Below are 8,929 nucleotides of genomic sequence, written 5' to 3'. Positions count from 1 at the left end.
GATTCTTCTGATTCTGCAGCTGCACCCCTGGAGGATCCAGAAGAAGAAACAGAGGATGATACAGCTTTTGAAAATGTTGATGAATTGTTAACATTTGACTCCGAAGAAACAAAATTATATAATACTGATGATCTCACCCAGGTGCAATATGAATTGCCACCACATTATAGGTGCTGCACACACTCTTAACCTCATTGCAAGCAAAGATGCTGATAAATTCCTGTCATCTTCCTCAACATCTAAAGGTGTTTACCAGAGTTCATTTGCTAAAAGCTCAGCTTTGTGGAACAGAGCCAGCAGATCGACTGTGGCATCTGATGCCGTGCAAGAAGTGGTCAAGAGGAAGCTCATTGTACCTACTGCCACAAGGTGGAACTCATATTATGATGCAGTAGTTCGAGTTACTGACAATTCTTTAGCAGAGTTCAATGATCTCTGCACCAAACTGGGGCTAGTGTTTTAGTGAACGTGAGCTAAAGTTTTTGAAAGAGTACGTCATTGTTTTAAAACCTCTTTCAAGAGGGCTTGACATTTTACAAGGGGAAGACAACTGCTTTTTCAGTACTCTTTTGTCAACGCTAGAGACAATTATCAAAAAGGTGGTAGTTCTTTAGCCTGACCTCTCTTCCATGACCTGTGGGCTTGCTGGGGCTATAGAGGATGCCATCAGATATCGTTTTGAAAATGTATTTCAAAATGATAGTGCTGTTTTAGCAGCAGTAACATTGCCTAAGTTTAAGCATAAATGGGTGGAGTCCTAGAACACAAAGAATTTATATAAGCAGATGCTTCTTCAAGAAATGAGATCCCTTGCTGCTGACATTGCAGTAACAGTTGTACAAGACTCACAGGATGAAATGGTAACATCGACAAGAAGCAAAAAGGATGACTTCTATGATTTCAAATCAAATTCTGAGTCTACACCAGAAAGTAATGTCGACATAGAAGCCAATGACTATTTGGCTAATGCAAGGAGCATTGATAATCTCCACAAATATCCTCTTGTGAAAAGGCTTTTCCTGTTGTACAACACAGCACTGCCTTCTAGTGCACCTGTTGAAAGACTCTTCTGCCTTGGAGGATTAGTATTATCACCCAAATGCAACAGATTAGTAGATGAACGGTTTGAAAAATTACTGCTTATGAGGTATAATAAAGAGTACTTAGATAACTAGATTTTACATACACATTGGTAGACTAATGGATGGACTTTTTTGAACTGATTGTAATTTTCCATTGTTATTCATCATTAACATATCAATTAATAATTTAAAACACATTATTGAAAGTAACTAGTAACTAAAGTACTTTATTACTTCTACAAAAGTAAGTTACATGTAACAAATGTAACTAGTAACTTGTAACTAGTTACTTTTCTGAAGTAACTATCCCAACTCTGACAGTGAGTTTATGTTGGTATAGCAGATGGCGACAAATTGGTGAGAGCTGCACATGTTATTACAGTAATATTTCATCTACATTGGCTAATTCTGTATCTGCTTTGTGTTTTAAACAATTTACAGGTATAGTGCCTTGAAGTATCGTGTACTTATTTTTCGTTTCCTCAATAACTCGTTCGACATGAATGCGAACTCTCGAACACTTGTTTGTCAATTTTCAATTGCCTTCTCTTCATTGCTCTTTCTTGCTTTTGTTTCAGTAAGGGGACAGGTTTGTGAGAAAAGATACTTGGAGCATAGTCAGTATGAAGAGGGTTGTCCACTGGCATACCTAAAAGGTACAAAATTTCTAATAAAACATGCTTACCTAGATATTCTACCAGATTATAGCAGGCTAAAATCAGTAAATAAAATAATAGTACAGCTGAGATTCTAACGACCTACCAAAAAGCTCAGACCAAGGTCAACTCATTTACACAACTCTACCATTGAATTCCATACCTAATACACTCACCACTGCACGTGTAAATGCACGCAATGATGATATGTTCGAAATACTCTAATAAAACAATCACTAGCTACCCTAATACAATGCACACAAGTCTAACAACCCTGTTACTTATTGATAACTGAAATAAGATTCATGTCCATTGAAAACTTATCTACTCTTAACAGAGCAAACGTACCTGATATAAAATGGTCACCACAAATACGCAAATGCTCGTTCAGCTGCCACGCCTTCCTCTTCATCGCCACCACCCATTTCCATCCCCTTTCCGTTTGTGTAGAAGGAACCCTAAGAAACCAAGTCCTTTACGCTTTCCATGTCGGTTCTTACACTCATATGCGCAGTAACTAATAACAATTCTGTACTAGGCCAACTTCAAGCTTGCCAACCATGCAGCCTACCACGTATTAATAATAACGCTGCCTTGCGCTAATAGAAATGTGTGAACTTATCTATACTTGGCTTCTTTCATGAAAGGGGTTAGCGGCAAAACTCTAGCAAACATTGTAAAGGCTGACCGCCCACGCAATTAATTACATTTATTAGTTTATCATTTCAATTTACACACGTGATTTTCTGCTTCTCCTCTCCTGAAGAATTGAAGAATATCGGTTAATATCACATATCGGTTACTGGAATAGACAAAAAATTGGTATCGGTAAATATGAAAAAAATGCATATCGGTGCAACACTAGTTTTAATCGAGCCATTACTCAGAGAGCAAGACTCAAATCAATTAAACCTATACACCATCTTATTCACTTACTCATGGGGAGTTCGAAAATCTTTAATTCTGTAGCCTCAATGCGTTTGTGAATAAATTGTTAGCGGGAAGCCACTATATGATGTCCTGCTGTGAATAAATTAACACCTTGTGTTTCAGCGAAAAGGACTGGGTACAAAGGAAAGTCTGTGATGAGTGTACTGTACATATTGCGGTTGGTAAACAGGCACATATTGAGATGAAGCAACGTCAAACAGTGAAAAAATCAACTATTTCCATTGTCGAATTAAGCTTGGCTGAAGGCATCAGCTAGTCAGAATAAAATTCTGTTAAATAGGAATTTTTGAAAATTCCATAAAATCTTACTGGAAGGGTTTGAGGTTGGTCTGAAGACACTTTTGGGCCAACCAATACCACGAAATTGTCATGAAGGGAAATTGAGGCTGATTTTAGAGTGAATTTTTTAGCTGAAAAAGCCCAGTTCTTCTAAATAGTACTATCGTACTGTACTGTATGATAACTCAGTGTGTTTACAACACATGTCACACACATCACCACAAGCTTTTATACCTACTTGACACCCTCAAGAACACACACCTCACAATAAGTCAGTTTACACCTCAATTTAATGAATAACCCTCAAATTTAGTGAACTCAGGGATGTGCCCAGGTTTAGAATAGTGGTGGCTATAAAACAGACTTGAGGTTTAGGATGGCTATAATTACAAAAGTTAGTGGTGCATTTGTACTGAATGGTGAGTAATAGTGGTGGTTATTTTTAGTTGAGTGGTGGCTATTTTATCTGAGTGGTGGTTGGTCCCGACCACTGCCGACCATTGTGGGCACGTCCCTGTGAACTATATACAACTGTTACTGTGGTGTGTGGGGTATTCTATGGGTGGGAAAAGCATATTTAGCGGAATGGCGGAAATAGTAGGAATTGTCGTTTACAGATTATGGACAGCCTTAGAACACCCACTACCAGTTAGCTACTACTAGTTAATGTTGCACATAGCTACAAATAGAACTCACCACCATTAAAGTACATGGTCTTTGTAGCGCTGAATCTGTCTTCTGCAGCTTAATACATCTGTGGCAATCCTGTAATCTTATCAATTATCACCTCCAGATCCTCCTATTAACAAACAGTATTTTGAAGTGCATGCTATTCAGAGGAGAGCGGACACTATATAAGCGCTGCTAAAATATATTACACAAATGGTTCGTTTATAATGTGCTGAAGAACACAAAGCTTACGACAGGAATTACCACACAGTGTTTATTGCTGCTTTGTATAGCATGTGAAGGGCTGAGGTAATTGCACACTATATACATGATTAATATCGTCATAGGGTTTTTAAAAAACCAAACATACTATCTTAAAACTTACACCAAACCCAATTCAGTTACCCAGTAAACCCCATCCAACTCCACCGTTCACTAGATTTGTATTGGGTCTATTGAGGCTCACGTGAAATAACAAGTGGAACTATGCAATTAAAGCAATAATTTACAGTGCTTAATACGTGTCCGCCCTCCTCCGCATGCTACTAGAAACGCCTTATACTGTAGTTACCAAACATGTGTAAGAGTATTCTAAAATGTTCTTCAGCTTATGTGACTAACCATATTTTGAATTGCAGAATTGGTGTTGAATGGTCAGGCTTAGTTTCATGTGGCTAGACACTATTTTCTCGGGGGTGACGCTTTTAGATTTTTAAGCATAAGCGCCCTACTTATAAGGCACTTTTAGTAACATACACTTCATATTACAGTGTGTACATTGGAAGGTGATTATGGATGAGGTTCAAGATAAGACTACAGTCTAAGAATTGATCGCCAAGGATGATGTTAAGTTTCAAGAAGACAAAATTGGCACTACAAAGACCATGCACGTGGTGATTTCTATGTAGGTGCATTTATAGCTATGCATAACAGTAGCTAACTGGTAGTACACTGTAGGTGTTCTAACGCTGTCCATATAATCTGTAAACAACTATTCTACTGTTTCCACCTATTCCGTTGTTTCCACTACATCTCCTTTCCCTTATGGGAGTGATCTAAATACATTAGAAGCAATTATGTACCGTATAGTGGAAAAGGATGAAACTTTCGCGAAACTGTGCAAAATATGATTTTCACGTTTTTAAATTCACGAAAGTCTAGAAAGCTATGTGTATAACGTTCTATAAACTGGAACATTTCACGATTACATTTTCATGAAGCTACCATCACTTGTGAAAGTTTCGTCCCTCGAAAATTTCCGGCTATACGGTATACAAGATCACACCCATAGGATTTTCACAATGACCATTGTCTTAATGACCCACAATGAATTTGAGGTTTATTGAATGGCTTTGTGTAGTCTGGTGCAGCCGACCCTTTTACACTACTGATTGGTTGGACAATACTTACTGTAAAAAGAACCACATACTAAACTTGTGTAACTAGAATTTAATCAAGAATCGTGGTTTTGAATCTTGATGTGAGGTTCAGAAGCAAAATTCCATTTGTTCAGGTTTCAGTCTCGACTATAACCAAGCTTTACTCAGTTTACAATGGCGAACTCCAGTAGGACCATACATAGTCACCGTAAATAATTTACCCTTCAGACAATAGTGTCTATGGTTCACTCGTCATGCACTAAAAATTTAAGTTATTTTTAAAATACTGCAATTTGATTGGTTCTGTGACCAGTGGCAGCAAGCACAAGTTTAGTATGTGGTTGTGACAGACCTTTTAACAGCAAGCACCGTCCAACTAATCAAAAAGCAAGCAACATAAAAGGGCCAGCAGCGCCAGACTAGGCTTTGCCGGTGGGGGGTGATTTTGCCTTCATGGTGTTAACTAGGAAGACAAATATGTACACTTGCCTATGGCATCATAGATGCATGGTAGGGGTGTCTATTATTCATGATGGCATCTAAAGCATACACAGAATTGTACAAAAGACGGTACTACTCACATGCACATTGTTCACAACAAACACACCACACGAAACAGTATGCAGGTTTTCTTACATGCATGATTTAGCGCGCCTCCTAATCTGATGTATCCAGGACTAATACAATCCGTAGCCCACGCTGCGGTCTATAAAAACAAATGCATTCAAGCGACTAGTTTGGTTTGGCCATAGATAATATACCGAACTGGATTGGAAACTAGTAAGCACCCCTGGTTACAGGCTGGTTTCGTACCCCCTTCAATAACAAGACAAGTTTCTCTGGGCGAAACAAGACTCACCACTGGTACAAAGTTCTTTCTCAAGATGTTTTGGAAGCCAACAGCGAGTTTCGAGGCAAATTGGCTCTTTATTGTGTGAACGATAGAAACGAAACTGAATGCAAGATCAGCTGGTTTGGACACATTCAAGGAAAACACCAAAACCCTGTACGCTACGCCTTTCGCACTCAGACCATACCATGGAGCATTATTTGATGACTTCGTAGTATAAATTGTGTAGCGATACTGTTTAGAATCACAGAGAGAATGTGCTTCCAATTTTGCCAAAAAATACCATCTCAAAACCTACCAAAGAAGTTATGGGAAGGCATATTATTTAGCCGAAGCAATTCTTTATAGCATAGTTAACCTTGTGATACTTTCTTTTTCTACCTACAGCACTTAGTTTAGCCAGATCCTTTATACAAAAGGATCTATGGTTTAGCCAAGAATGTGCTTCCAAAAAAGCATGTAATCGGCCATTGTAAGGCCTTCCGACCAAGTAAACTTATGGAACCAACTAGATGATCATATTATCCAAGCTCCATCTCTTGATTTATTTAACAATTATATAAATTTGTAAATAAGTAGCTAACTACATATGTACGAATATACTCATGATTGAGTTTGTACATTAACAAATATATAATATATATATATATGTGACGTGAAGTGGTCCAACTAACCAGAACAATTATCATAACAACACCACAAGTCATTCTCGTTACAAAATAAAGTCGTTCATGCAATAGGATTAAATTTGTTGAGGCGCGAAACCAGCCTAAGGACACTGGTTATTGTACAAAGTCTATGGGTGCGCGGCGCAGTTTCCAATCCAGGGGGGTATATTGTATTGTATTGTATTAATGCTTTACAGTGACCAGCACTGAAGGTCTGACAGCAACATTATCTATGGTTTGGCCCTGACCATCATACTGTATACAGTGCAACGAATTTCTTTACCTGATGAGTGTGACACGGACAGTAGACATAAAACTACGCTTCAAACAGCCAAGCTACCGCCTTGAGCTACCCCTGTACCTGAACTAAAATGTGTTCGCCACCTCAGCAACTCTCGAACGTGATTGTAATCAACGATCACGTGAACTCAAACGCATGCGCACCTTTCCACCGTGACTGTTGAGCATCTCTCAGCACGGTGTCTCAGCTTGCTGTAGACAAAGAGGGTGACGAGTGAGTGCGTCAGACGAACAGGATGAAATCTGCTGGATTCTCACAACCGGCAGAGGAACAAGAACACAGAATAGATGTCATTGGTACGAGGCGTAGATGCGAGAATAGGTAATGTTGTCGTCCTTCTATCTGTGTTAACAGCGTGTGGGTTTATAGGTGTCGACTTGCTAACCAGCACATGAAAGCACGTACTGTACAACTAAAGGCCAAGAAAAAAGACAGGCCAAATGCCTTAGTGACCACTCCACTTTTACTAACTCGATTAGTGGTGGCACCCTAGAGAAAACATCAAAGGAGGAGCGTGCTCCGAAAATATATTGGTGGAGCATTGATAGGTGTCGACTAGAACCAAACAGTGTCGTCGTGGCAACTTGCAGCCTCATCACTTCCTGGTCTACTGTTTAGTATGTGGTTAGTTATTTTGTGTACAGGCTGCCTCTGAAGTCCTTAAACAGAACTGGTTATTCTGTTTAAGGACAATAGGTGGCCTGCGATGAATTGCATTTTGGCAGCTTTTGCGAGTTTTTGCGTGATATAGATGGTATTTGTACTATTGTTATGTGTTTGAGAATGATGTTTGTTGAAATGTGAATACTAGAATTTGGTATGGTGTTTACTGTGTACAATTCTAGCTATGTGTAAGAGGAGTTAATAACTTGTTTACCAATCAACAATCTTACCAGGTGGGTACCAAAAGCTAGCTGACATATTTGTCATTCCTGACACCTCTTCTCATCCCATGATCAGTATATGCACAACTACAAGGAGATTGTACTACATCCCATAGTGTCAACATGTTATGTAATGGTGTTGTAAACATGTTGGATGTTAATACAACCCCTTTGTAGAAAGGAAGGTGAAGGTCAGTAATAACAAACAAGTCTCTTTGTAGTGTAGCCAGTCTGGCCCCCACCTGGTCACATTTGGATAAACTACTAGTATGGTATGTTTTAATTTCTATGACTTCACATGCAAGTGTTGAAATCTATTAAACTGGTGGCAATGATGGTTTGGTCCACCTCAGATTATAGCAGACATTTTACAGACCAATTAGCTTGAAGACTGCCCAATTACCTACTGAATCAGTCAAGGATACCTGACTACTTTCTGCTAAAAAAAAGATTGATAGAACAGTCAGCCACTCTAATAGAGCAGTTGAAGAGCATCTAAAAAACTAAGAAGAAAATGTCAATGAAAACTAGTTATAATCTGTTCTGTTGGTCACAACCAAAGAAAGCAATGGGACATCATTGCTGGTTTGAAACATTGTAGAAAGGCCAACTTCCACCTTTCCTCCTTGTTCCTCGTCTAGCTCTAAGCCGGTGTACATCCAGTAAACATTCAAAGCAGTTCCATTTTATTGCACGACATTTCACTGTCATTTTGATGGTGTTCTGGCACCATTTGAGCAGCATTTTGTCATTCCACTGCCATTTTGATGCCATTCTCCAGCCAATGCAACGGAACAAAATGGGAACATTTTAATACCTACTGTAGCAACAAGATACTTGGTTAAATTTCTCTACCCATTATTCTCATGCTAATATGCCAACTGAGAGGTTTGACACCACCTGTAATCCCATGGGATCTGGTAACATAATCTCGATATCGTGTATATTTGTTATTTGTTGTTGGGTAAGCAGTTTGGTGGCCTCTAACTTGGGGTGGATGATTGGAATCTTTCCCTTATGATAATCATTATGCATGTGCATGCAATTCTGTGCATGTATATGCACGTAATCATATACATTCGTACATTTTGACAGTATTTGGTGTGTATGCAAAAGAGTGTGGATTGCATGTGTGCAGAATGCATGTGTACTGTTGCTCATAAAATACATGTAAGTTTATTTTTAAATAAAATGCTCACGTACTGCATCT

At 38.8% G+C, this 8,929-nt stretch overlaps 1 long non-coding RNA gene across 1 annotated transcript; it reads right to left on the bottom strand.

Annotated features, from left to right (window-relative positions):
- Positions 1-1,404: 1,404 nt before the first annotated feature.
- On the bottom strand, positions 1,405-6,956 carry LOC136245559 (uncharacterized). The gene is made up of 4 exons (XR_010695931.1): positions 6,818-6,956; positions 5,653-5,722; positions 3,665-3,767; positions 1,405-1,731 (listed from the first exon to the last, which is right to left on the bottom strand). It is a non-coding gene; the product is annotated as an uncharacterized lncRNA (long non-coding RNA).
- Between the last annotated feature and the right edge of the window lie 1,973 nt (positions 6,957-8,929).

The sequence above is a fragment of the Dysidea avara genome, chromosome 15 (genome assembly GCF_963678975.1).
Source record: "Dysidea avara chromosome 15, odDysAvar1.4, whole genome shotgun sequence".
Lineage (NCBI taxonomy): Eukaryota > Metazoa > Porifera > Demospongiae > Dictyoceratida > Dysideidae > Dysidea > Dysidea avara.
Note: the sequence above shows the minus strand (reverse complement) of the source record. Positions and strands in the feature narration are given on the sequence as shown.